The 13162-nt window shown below is 42.0% G+C and overlaps 2 long non-coding RNA genes across 3 annotated transcripts; one reads left to right on the top strand and one right to left on the bottom strand.

Annotated features, from left to right (window-relative positions):
* Window positions 1–3281: 3281 nt before the first annotated feature.
* LOC138225047 (uncharacterized) lies at window positions 3282–7645 on the bottom strand. Of its 2 annotated transcripts, none has more exons than XR_011183601.1 (3): window positions 7339–7645; window positions 5590–5683; window positions 3282–4211 (listed from the first exon to the last, which is right to left on the bottom strand). It is a non-coding gene; the product is annotated as an uncharacterized lncRNA (long non-coding RNA). The 2 variants fall into 2 exon arrangements; XR_011183600.1 differs by lacking the exon at window positions 7339–7645 and adding an exon at window positions 6356–6583.
* A 141-nt stretch (window positions 7646–7786) lies between these two features.
* Window positions 7787–11373, top strand: LOC107075488 (uncharacterized). The gene is made up of 5 exons (XR_011183602.1): window positions 7787–8044; window positions 8358–8448; window positions 9119–9567; window positions 10154–10334; window positions 11111–11373. It is a non-coding gene; the product is annotated as an uncharacterized lncRNA (long non-coding RNA).
* Window positions 11374–13162: the final 1789 nt, after the last annotated feature.

Genomic DNA, 13162 nt, shown 5'->3' with positions numbered 1-13162 from the left:
GCATGTTAACAATGTCTGGTTTCAAGCCATTAAATAAATTTGCTTAATTACCAATGAGGAATTACCCCTTAAACTTAAATCTAAGCAATATAAAGCACAAATGCTCACTACTGCAGGTCTGTACTCTCCCCATATATTTCAACTTTGTTTCAATTAATTTTATACAAATAACATGTTTCGAGAACTCATTTAGGTCCACCTGTACTGTGCTGGTATTTGTACTTATATGTTTTAGATGCTCTTATATTTTGTAGTCACTTAAGTTGCTTTTTCATTTCCTTTAGTCAAGTCTCTTTAGTTAAGTCTCTAGCCAGTCCGGCTGGCTAGACACACTCGCACCGTCAGTTACTATACTAAACTTCACAGTTACACACTGAGGTCTTTCACACACACACACACACACACACACACACACGTTGTATATGAATAAGACACACATACACATTAAGAATATTTTTTTCGTACGACATCCTTAAGGTCTTAGATTAGGTTTTATACTTTGTGAACATTTTAGTTATAATTTAATTATAACGAGTTATAGTTTGTTTTGTCTTTACATGTATCTCTTTTAACAGCGTAACTTTTCATAAACACATCATCACTTATTCCAATATAAGTCTGTTTATCCTGACACCTCTGGTCAGGCACTTTCTGACAGTCCTGCTCAGACCAAACCATTTGATCATCCATATTTCTTTTTCAGCTTCTCCTCACACACACTGAGTACTTTTCACCCAGTATTCAAACACCTTTCCACAAGCTGCAACATCCCACACACCCTCTGGCAGACCTAACCTTTTCCTCAATTTTTCTTCAGTTTCCTTCAACCTTTTTTTCTTACTCACATAATCTGATAGCTGTACTATCATCTCATCACACCACTTTTTATCAATTCTGAAAACAACAATGAAACCGGAACATACAGCACCAAACTGAAAATGCCTGCCCGGGACAGCATCGGGCCTTACAGCACCTAGATAGAGAGTGCCTGCCCGGGACAGAATCGGGCCTTACAGCACCTAGATAGCCATTAGCAGGCTCCATCATTACGTCTCCTGTTTGGAGAGTAATCCAGTTGAATATGGTATGCTACAATGTTTTCTCCAGAGGTTTAAGGAAGAGCTCTGAGAAACCAGACATGAGAAACAGTTCTTTAGAAGACTGCTGGATCTTCTCATCTGATCAATCCAGGGTCTGGTCAGTTCCACTAGATCAGTTTTGTCCAGATCTTGAGTTATACAATGATTGCTCTTGCAGAGAAAGGTTATATGCCCTTCACTTTGCTGACACAAGGAGAGGACTGGAGCATGAGGAGGTCCTGAGCCAAACAACCTCATTTTAGCTGTAATGGCTGTAATTTCACTTTCTCAGCCTGTTCACACGATGCAGCTTCCCATCATTTTACAGTATTAATATTGTCCTCCAATGGGACCTGATAAATTCCTATTTATTCCTGATAAATGTACCTTGCAAGTTGCAGGATCTAGTATCTGAATTAATAAGTTACTGCTGGAGATGGTAAAGCAATGCTAGACAAGGCAGGAGTCAGACATGTGCTGTACTGTGACAGGACAGTGTGAGCAAGTAGCAGAGTGTGTGTTCAACAGGGGAAAGCCGTGAAAACACTTTCCAGGATGTAATCCAAAAAACAGTTGTACAACTGTTTAATTCATTAAGTTTAATTTTTTGTTTTTAATTTAAGATGTGTAAAAAGTGTTCCTTATTTCACCCCTCTACTATACAGTTGTCCTCTAGCTGGTTAGCAATGCTTTAAGTTGAATCATACCGTATATAAACAGTTTTCTTCAATTTTTTTAAAATTAAGACACTCTGAAGAAACCTACAGGCAAAGATGACACTGCAGTGAGAAGTTAAATCACAGTGGATCTTGCTGGGAATTTATGCTTTTATACCATCTAGCCTTACCCCACCCTTTCAGTGCTGCTGCTTGGGGAATCCTGGCATCCACCCTGAAATATAACCATGCAACTGTTTATCAGAAGGGACACCATGTAAAGTGGATTCTAGATTCAGTTGGTGGTGCTTTTGGAAAAGATGCATCTATTTAACATCCTCCATTTATTGCTTTTAACACAAACCTATAGTATTTTACATGTAACAGGTTTATTCCATGCTGAATAAAAGAAAGAAAACGCTTTGGTCATGGAGCCTTCTTCAAGTGAGCCACACCCGTGTTGCTCACACCTGAAGAGGGTTCACGGCTGAAATGTTTTCTTTTCCCAACACAGAATAAACCTATTACTTGTTCCTTTGCAGCCTACACATGCTGACGCAGCTACCCACCTGAACTATAGTTTACTGCTGGAGATGGTGAAGCAGTGCTAGATAAGGCAGGAGACAAACGTGCTGTACTGTGAAAAGGGATAGTGTGATCAGGGAGCACAGTGGGTGTGTGAAAAAGGGAAAAGCACCCAAAATGCTGTTCAGGCTGCAATTCAACCATGGACAAAACCCGTCAGGAGAAAACAGAGGAGAGAGCTGTTCCTCCACAGCAAGCAGAACACTGGATTGTTTAAGCTTTTACTCTTTAGACACGGGACAATAATTGTCGATAAACCCAGACAGTTCCAATTCTGAAGATCAAATCCTCTTGCCTTCAGTGTTGCTACATAGCACTGCACAACTCCATGAATAAAGAAACCTTGTAACAGCAACTCATTGGGTCTCATTTGAGGCCAGTATAAATATTGTAGAGGTTCAAACGGCAAGCTGCAACATGCACATTGGCTGAGAGTGAAATCACAGCCAGGACAGCTAAGATGAGGATGTTTGGCTCAGGACATCCTCATGCTCCTCTGTTCATGTCAGAAGAATGAAAGGTTTGTATGCCATTCTCTGCAAGAGCAATTGTACAGTTGAAGATCTAGGTTAAGTGGAATGGAAGCAGACTCTGGAGAAGTAGGGACTTTATGCAGTAGATGTACACATAAAATGGCTCAAGGAACAGCAAGGTAAAGTGAAACTGCAGACATACCTTGCATAATGCAGGACTACACCCACAACACAAAATAACCAGTCGGAACACCCTGAAATATTGGCTTGCACAGAAGCCCATTAGAAGTGTTTCCCCACCAAGTTATGAAAATGATAGGAACATATTCATTCCAAGTCCCTGAAAAACAAAAATACTGAATTCCACAACTGCCAGTATTTGCCCATTGTAGCATACCATATTCAACTGGATTACTCTCCAAGCACTTACAGCATTTGTATTGTTAAACGCACAACCCCAGATAATGAAACGCATACAACCTCACAACTGCTAGTATTTGCCCATTTATTGAATAATATGCTTCATACAAATCTATGGCTACTTTTTGAGGTCAAGGATTTCTTCCTTTATCCCCACTCTGGACACTGAAGCTTCAATCCATTTTGTCACAGTCATGTTGCCCGACAGTCAGAGGGACATTGGAAAGAATCTTGGCAATGTTGACTTCAAAATCCAAGCTGAAGATTTAGCTAACGCTTTTCTTGCATGAAGGCAAGTATCTGGTACATATTGTACCCAATGCCAAGGTTCTGGGCTCTATCAAGCCAGTTGTCAGCAGCAAACTTTGGTGGAGGAGCAGAGTAGATCTTCCCTTTATCCTTGGAGACACACCACAGATTGCCATTGGGAGAGAAGGCCATGAAATGGGTAAGTTCTGCCCAGCCTCCATTTCCAACAGTTTCAGCACTACTGAGCCAGTCTTGATTCATGTGACTTGGAGGTTTTCCTTTAACCAGCTTCCCTTCTGATGTCACAGCATACAGGATACCCTCAGGGTCAAAGAACAGAGAAGGGAAAAGCCATCCTCCAGTTCCTATCTTAGTAGCAACCCCGTACCTCCAGGACACACACTCATTCTCAGGAGGGGGACCCTTGTAGAATTCCCCACTTTTTGCCACAGCATAGAGGCTGCCTTCTGGATGGAAGAAGAGGGAGTGAAACTGATCCCATTCTCCTTTGCCAACTTTCTTGGCTCTAGTCGTCAGCCAGTCTTCATTCGGATTCACTGGAGGAGACCCTGCATAGATGTCTGCATTATGGATGGCAAACATTGTCCCAGTTGGACTGAACAGGATGTGAGAGAAGCCTTTCAGATTTCCAACACGTTTCGCATTGTCATAATAACTTTCATTGTAGTCAACTGGGGGTTGTCCCATCTGGGCAGATCCTGAGCTCTCCACACCAAACAGCAACACACCTATGAACACAAATATTGAAAGAGATCCATGGGATGCATCACAACATTTTCTATTTAGATCTCTGATGAATATTCTCACAACCTCTACGGCTTTGCATGCATTATAATACAATCAAGGTTTCTAGTGCAGCCTGCTATGGAGGGGAAAGCCATCCTCTCACAATCCAGTCCAACACCAATAGGTTACTGCACAATAAAAGGAGACCACTAGGTTACTCATACACACACCCAGGAAACACTCACTCTTGAGCCATGAAAACCACTCATTCACACCACCAAAGCACCTCAGGTCACAAAAGCTCTCTTATTAATGAGATGCATTGCTTAGTCATGAGCAATGTAGATTAAACTGCTTCTAGTTACAAATGAAGCACCTTTCAGGACAGGAAGAGAAGGCAAACCCTGTGTGCTTTCTTGGGAAGCATCACTTGAAGAACATCATCCATGGTTGGTACCCTCCCCATGCCCCTGATCCAGTGCACCAAAGAAGGAAACCCCAGAGGCATTGCATTTATTCAAGAATCCAATTCATCTTCCAGCTCTTCTCCCTCCAACTATACAGAGGCTGTTATGACAGGAGTGGCCTTGCATCTGAACTCTGAACAGTTCATTTGTGACTGCGTATTTAGAACTATTAACCATAACGAAGTTCAACTGTAGACCTTCACGTCTCATTTCTTAAGCCTTAATAGACAAGGGATAGTTATTTCTGGACCATCAATTACAAACAGGGCCAGTCCCTCCCACTATCACTCTGAAGGTAGCTAGATTTCCACCCCATTGAGGAAGGGCAAGTTAACCCAAACACTGAGCAGCACAGACAGGCATCATGAGCTCTCAGGATCAGGAGTACAGTGGTACCAATGATACAAGTAACCACCGACTTCCTTCTTCAAGTGCTACAAGATTGAGCAACAGTGGTGTGCCAGCGTGAACCAACTAGTGAAACATCTGGGGGAAAGAGAGGAGAAAGTGAACAAGTGGTGCTCATGCTCCTTTTTCTAGGGGCAGCACATGAATTGGTTAATAAGCATGTCAAGTCTAGTGACAGCTAAGATAGTAATTAACCCTCAATGGCTAAAGCTTACTTCAAACAAGGGTTACAGGATTCAGATCATAAGTGCTGCCATTACCATATGTTCTCTAAACCAGCTCTTAAGGGGTTAAATCAGGAACCAGCTGGCTTACAAGCTTCTCCCACTTGTTCAGGTGCTGCTCCTTTCAAGAGACCTTGATGGGACACCCCTGCTTTCAAGCATTACTACCACACCAAGTCCAGGTTCAAGATCACCACTGAGCAGCTGTCAAGGTGGCAACCCAATCTGGAAGATCAAGATGTTTCTGGTACCCAAACAGCACCACAGCTCCATATACTCACTCATATTGTCTGCTGCTGAAGTCTTAACCTGGTCAGACAGTTGAGGTTAAGATGTTTCTTGCTGAAGAGGAGGTACTGTAAGTGTTCTATGCACCTGCAAAACAGTTCCACAGCCAAAGTAGTTATTTTAAGAGTGATCCCTTTTCTCATAGGGATGGCCATATTAAAACTTGGTACTTAACCACAATATTAAAAAAAACATACATCTTCCAAGCCAATTATCTTTGAATCAAACAATTTAAAAAACAGCAGCAACTCTTCCTTTAGCAAGTATAGCTCACCAGAACATTATGAGAAACATTAGGAGGCATAATGTCACAAAACTAAAAAAAGGAACAGATCTTGAAACAGTGAAGACAAGTACACCAGTCCCTCACGCTGTTGACCTCCACTTTTCGATTGCCCGAGGTTAAGAAAGCCCTCTTCAGACCTCCGAGTGAAAACCATCATTGAAAGTGCACTTGCTTAGGATATATTAGCCATTCTATTTGACCCCACAGTATGAGAAAGTTTTTAAAACACAGACGCACTGATGAACTGCTTGAGAGGTCAGGATAGCACTTTCCGTTAGACTACGAAAGAGGCACCATCCTTTTTTCGAAATCTTTTGAAACGTTAAAAACAGGTGAAAACACATGCATAGCCACAGCTAAACCCCAGAAAGCTTGTGCTTATAAAGCCAGGGACGGGTGCACACAAAAATATGAAACAGCTCTTTCGTTCCAAAAAAAAAAAACTTAAAAATACTTTTAAAAAACAACCTCACCTCTCCAACCCGAAAACAACCAACCACGCAGCTTGTACAGCTGCCTGCTCTTTTAAACCCTGAGCTCCGCCCCGTGTGAGCAACGCAGCCCAATGACGTCAGACAGACGATCACTCTACCCTGAATCAAGAAGACTGTCACGGGGTTTCAATATTGAATCAGAAACAGGAGATTTCGCACAGGATAAGGACAGCCAACATCGCACTGTAGTGCAGTACAACAACGAGAAAATACCCGCCGTTTGAAATGCTCCGTTTACGAATGTGAGCTGTATATAAATATATACTTGTGGATAAGTCTTACGTGGACTGTGTACTGAGAGTCTCATTCCACATCACAGGTCTACACAAAGCCGGTGAGCCAGCGACTGACACAGGATTGCAGAATCAGGTCAATAGCGCTCTTGAGCTTGTGATTCTGTACTGCATATATTCTCAAAGAGAGCTTTCCTATGTGTTCCAAATTTACAAAATACTAAATGTTTAATAGAAGTCCCGAATTATATTGCTAACAAATTAAAGGAACGCTGTGTAATACGTGTGCTGATGTAATGATCATTTTTTTAATATTACCCAATAAATATATAACCCAAAGATAGATCATTTTTCTAAGTTTGAAGTACAGATGAATCTTCCCCTTGACACCGTCATTCTGATACATCACACAGACGGATTTTGTCAGAAGCAGCTGTTAAACTAGCGCGGGTTCAGGAAGCAGCAAACACAGGGCGATCACTGGGGTAAAAAAAGTGTTTTAGGCTTTTGTTTTGCTTTTCGAAACGACATTAGAAAGACGATGGGGGAAGTATTTTCAGTAAGAGTGACTTCTGTATGGTCTATTGTGGATGTGAAGAGATGATTAACTTTCCTGGAAAGAGTATAGAGTGGAAAAAGAATAGAAGTTGTCCCCCACACACAAATTTACTGACTGGAGATTTAATAAGCATTTCTGGTGCTGAGGTATATCTAGTACTGATAACCTACCTGTTTCCTTTCAGTCTGTGTAAAGCTCCAGGTATAAGTTGTACTGACATCAAGGGTGACTGTAGTTTCATTCTCCACGATCACTGGGATTCCAGCCTTAAAGGTTGTTGATGTCTCAGCTGCCACAGTAAATTCATGCTCATAGGAAAAGGAGCTTTCCAGAATAAGGGGCTCCAGAATAAATGTGGTTTATTACACATTTTGTATTTTATATATTTGGAACAAACACAGAGTAAAGCTCTGTTTGACAATATATGCAGTACAGAATCACTAGCTCAAGGGCACTATTGACCTGATTCTGCAATCCTGTGTCAGTCGCTGGCTCACCGGCTTTGTGGAGACCTGTGATGTGGAATGAGACTCTCGGTACACAGTCCGCGCACTGACTTGTCCACACGTATATATTTATATACAGCTCACATTCGTAAACGGAGCATTTCAAACGGCGGGTATTTTCTCGTTGTACTGCACTACAGTGCGATGTTGGCTGTCCTTATCCTGTGCGAAATCTGCTGTTTCTGATTCAATATTGAAACCCCGTGACAGTCTTCTTGATTCAGGGTAGAGTGATCGTCTGTCTGACGTCATTGGCCTGCGTTACTCACACGGGGCGGAGCTCAAGTATTAAAAGAGGGGGCAGCTGTACAATCTGTGTGGTTGGTTGTTTTGGGGTTGGAGTTTGAAGGGCGGCGGATACAGGTCCACCGTGAGTACTGTATGTTTAAGGAGCGGTTTAGTATTTTTTTTAGGTTTGTTGAACGAAAGAGCTGTGTATTGTTTTTGTGTGCACCCGTCCCTGGATTTATAAGCATACGCTTTCCGAGTTTTAGCTATAGCTATGCCTGTGTTTTCACTGCTGCAGATTTTTTTTTTAAACTGATGTTTGACTCAAAGATATTTGGCTTGGTGCTTCACCACTAATGTAAAATAATACATCTTCCAAATTTTAATATGGGCATCCCTATGAGAAAAGGGATCACTCTTAAAATAACTACTTTGGCTGTGGAACTGTTTTGCAGGTGCATAGAACACTTACCTCCTCTTCAGCAAGAAACATCTTAACCTCAACCATGTCTGACCAGGTTGAGAGTTCAGCAGCAGACAATATGAGTAAGTATATGGTGCTGTTTAGGTACCAGAAGCATCTTGGTCTTCCAGATTGGGTTGCCACTTTGACCAGTGGTCATCTTGAACCTGGACTTGGTGTTGCAGGGGTGTCCCATCAAGGTCTCTTGAAAGGAGCAACACCTGAACAAGTGGGAGAAACTTGTAAGCCAGCTGGTTCCTGATTTAACCCCCTTAAGAGCTGGTTTAGAGAACATGTGGTAGTGCCAGCCCTTGTGATCTGAATCCTGTAGCCCTTGTTTGAAGTAAGCTTTAGCCATTGAGGGTTAATTACTATCTTAGCTGTCACTAGACTTGACATGCTTAACCAATTCATGTACTGCCCCTAGAAAATGGAGCATGAGCACCACTTGTTCACTTTCTACTCTTTCCCCCTAATGTTGCACTAGTTGGTTCACACTGGCACACCACTATTGCTCAATCTTGTAGCACTTGAAGAAGGAAGTCAGTGGTCACTTGTACCATCAGCACCACTGTACTCCTGATCCTGAGAGCTCATGACACCTGTCTGTGCTGCTCCAAGTTTGGGTTAACTTGCCCTTCCTCAATGGGGTGGAAATCTCACTACCTTCAGAGTGAATGTGGGGGACTGGCCCTGTTTGTAATTGATGGTCCAGAAATAACTATTCCTTGTCTAACAAATTATGGTTAATAGTTTAAAATACACAGGTCAATGCAGTGGAGTTCAGCTGCAAGACCACTCCTGTCGCAACAGCCTCTGTATAGTTGGAGGGAACCTCCCACTCACAAGGATTCCGACTGGCTCACTCATGCTGAAACTGTTGGAACTGGAGGCTGGGCAGAACTTGCCTATTTCATGGCCTTCTCTCCTGATGGCAATCTGTGGTGTCTCCAAGGATAAAGGGAAGATCTACTCTGCTCCACTGCAAAAGCTTGCCCCCGACAACTGGCTTGAAAGAGCCCAGAACCATTTACTACAATCGTTACCTGATAGTTGCCTTCACGCAAGAAAACCATTAGCAAAATCTTAAGCTTGGATTTTGAAGTCAACATTGCCAAGATCCTTTCCAATGTCCCTCTGACTGTCGGGCAACATGACTGTGACAACACTGCAGGCACTGTTCCCTACACTGCCACTTTCCAGTAAGTTGATGATTCTTGATGCTTTTTATAGTGCAAGCTGGCCTTCCCACACAGGGAGACCCTAAAAGCCGGCATTTAGAGGTGTCTGAAACTGTATTCCAAGGTCTTATAGAACAACTGAACTTTCCTCAAATTTGTGGAACTATGTTGGTCCCTGTAAATGTGTGGAGATGTGAGGCAATTTCACTTTGCTCCAGCATCCAGGATTCAGTTCTGCCTCAGTCTTATTCTGAGCTCTTGATGTTCTCAAGACCTTCCTGTACATCCGCATACTTCCTGCCTTTTTTTTTTAAAGGGTCCTTTTCTTGGTCACAGTTAGAATCCTGCTCAAGAGCTGACTGCGATAGCTTATCTTCAGGTTCTCAATTTAGAAACCAATTCCAAGAACATGCCTGCACAGACGTGCTGTTTCTGGGCAATGTTCTCTTCATTCCCTTTCAGAAGTCCAAAATATTGGGCAACAGGTGTGGAAAGAGCTCTTGAGGCCAAATTTGGATCACTCTGTAGTCCATAAGCTAATGTGCAATATTTCTTCTTTACAACATGACAGAATGGTAAATAATGCATTTCATGTTCAACTGGTTAGGTTTTCAGAGTCTCTTACTCTGGAAAGCTCCTTTTCCCATGAGCATGGATTTACTGTGGCAGTTGGGGCATCGACAACCTTCAAGGCTGGAATCCCAGTGATTGCGGAGAATGAAACTACAGTCACCCTGGATGTCGGTACAAGTCACACCTGGAGCTTTACAGAGACGGAAAGGAAACGGGTAGGTTTTCAGTCCTGGATATTCCTAAATGGAAATGGCCATTAGCTCAACACACTCAATTAAGGTGAGATAGTTGCAGTGAGTTGTACACAACATGCAAGTCTATATTCTCTGAATGAGCTACATATTGCATTCCCCTCAAGCTATTCATCTAGCAGCATCCAAATAACTGTATGTGCTATTCTTGACATGTTAACTGGGAATTAACCAATTACATGTAAACAGTGGAGTGAAATCGGTCAGTTACTTTTGTTTCTGTGGTTTTTAAATATTCCCTCTTCTCTCTAAAGAATCTCTGTAGCTTGTTGTAGTTTTTTTGGGGGGGGGGAATCTTTTCCCTTGTGATCTCTTATCTTGGGATATTGTACCACAGATTTTGGAATTCCTGCATGGTGGAGGGGAAGGTGTCTGAAATACTTTAAAACTGACTCTGTAACTTGAGTTTTTATATCACTTTATAGACCAGGACTAGTTCCTGCTCATTTACGTAACATGGTGGGATTCAAGAATGGTTGGATTGTTCTTCACAATACCCTGTTTTGTATTCAGGTAGTATTGTGTGCAGTACTTCTAATTGGAACTAGAACTTCATGCCTGGGTAGCTTGCTCCAGACACTGCTTGGTAACTTTTTAAAGCTCCCATGTACACAGATAATGGGGTCTGAGGGGAAGAATAGCCCCATAGTCTCATTCTTTTCTCGCAATTAAAATGCTTCTTGCTAATTTCACTTCCAAAAGTGAACATGCCAAGTGTTGACTTGCTGTTTTCTCTGAAGGTTGTTGACACCTCTACCTTGAGCAGCACGGTGCCCCCTGGGAAGGCAGTGAGGTTCAAGGCTGTTGTCCAGAAGGGAACCCTGGATGTTCCTTACAAAGCGAAGGTGACCACTATCTTTGGATACGAGACGGTTATTACTGGAAGATGGTTTGGAGCTTCGGTGTCCAGAGTGGGGATAAAGGAAGAAATCCTTGACCTCAAAAAGTGGCCATAGATCTGGCAAAGACCTGTATGAAGCATATTATTAAATAAATGGGCAAATACTAGCAGTTGTGAAGTTGTATGTGTTTCATTATCTGGGGTTGTGTGTTCTAACCAATACAAATGCCATAAGTGCTTGGAGAGTAATCCAGTTGAATATGGTATGCTATGATTTTCTGGGACAATGGGGAAAATACTGGCAGTTGTGGAATTCATTAGTTTTGTTTTCATTCAGGGACTCGAACTAATCCATTCCTATCATTTTTGTAACTTGGTGGGAAACACTTCTAATAGGCTTACAGTATGTACAAGCTAATATTTCAGGATGTTCTGATGGGTTATTTTGTGTTGTGTACATTATGCCAAGTGTTTGCAGTTTCACTATACCTTGCTGTTCCTTGAGCCATTTTATGTGTACATTTACTGCATAAAGTCCCTACTTCTCCAGAGTCTGCTTCCATTCCACTTAACCTAGATCTTCAACTGTACAATTGCTCTTGCAGAGAATGGCATACAAACCTTTCATTCTTCTGCCACGAAGAGAGGCCTGGAGCATGAGGATGTCCTGAGCCAAACATCCTCATCTTAGCTGTCCTGGCTGTGATTTCACTCTCGGCCAATGTGCATGTTGCAGCTTGCCGTTTGAACCTCTACAATATTTATACTGGCCTCAAATGAGACCCAATGAGTTGTGCAGTGCTATGCAACACTGAAGTCAATAGGAGTTGATCATCAGAATTGGAACTGTCTGGGTTTGTCTAGAATTATCCCCTTAAGTCTAAAGAGTCAAAATGGACAATCCAGTGTTCGGTTTGCTGTGAAGGGAGCAGCTCTCTCATATGTTTTGTCCATGGTTGAGTTACAGCTTGAACAGTGTTATGGTTGCTTTCCCCTTTTATTACACATTGTGCTCCCTGATCGCACGGCCATGTGTCACAGTACAGCACATGTCTGACTCCTGCCTTATCTAGCACTGCTTTACCATCTCCAGCAGTAAAATATTATAGGCCCATGTTAAAAGCAATGAATGGAGGATGTTAAAGATGCATCTTTTACAAAAGCACCACCAAATGAATCTAGAATCAGCTTTGCATGAAGTGTCCCTTGTAATAAACAGTTGAATAGTAATTTTTCAGGTCGGATACCAGGATTCCCCAAGTAGCAGCACTGAAAGGGTGTGGTGAGGCTAGATGGTATAAAGCACAAATTCCCAGAAAGAACCATGTAAATTTAACTTCTCACTGCAGTCACCTACAGATGATTAAAACTCATTTACAGTGGAAGGAATCCCCCCCGTTCACCACTATAGGGCCAAGACAGCCCTCTTATTGTTCTCTCTCCCTAATTATCATATGAGACTATCGGCACCACTGGAGTTTCTAATTAAGAACCTTATATTGCATATTACAGAATATTATTCTGTTATATTACATAATGAGTAATTACAAATGTTATTACAAAATATTACATTCTCACAATTTAATAAAAGGAATTTATCAGGTCACATTGGAGGAAAACATTAATACTGTAAAATGATGGGAAGCTGCATCGTGTGAACTGGCTGAGAAAGTGAAATCACAGCCAGAACAGCTAAAATGAGGTTGTTTGGCTCAGGACCTCCTCATGCTCCAGTCCTCTCCTTGTATCAGCAAAGTGAAGGGCATATAACCTTTCTCTGCAAGAGCAATCATTGTATAACTCAAGATCTGGACAAAACTGATCTAGTGGAATGGAACCAGACCCTGGATTGACCAGATGAGAAGATCCAGCAATCTTCTAAAGAAGTGTTTCTCATGTCTGGTTTCTCAGAGATCTTCCTTAAACCTCTGGAGAAAACATTGTAGCATAC

This window comes from Lepisosteus oculatus, chromosome 25 (assembly GCF_040954835.1).
Source record: "Lepisosteus oculatus isolate fLepOcu1 chromosome 25, fLepOcu1.hap2, whole genome shotgun sequence".
Lineage (NCBI taxonomy): Eukaryota > Metazoa > Chordata > Actinopteri > Semionotiformes > Lepisosteidae > Lepisosteus > Lepisosteus oculatus.
This window is presented reverse-complemented; position numbering and strand designations above follow the sequence as displayed.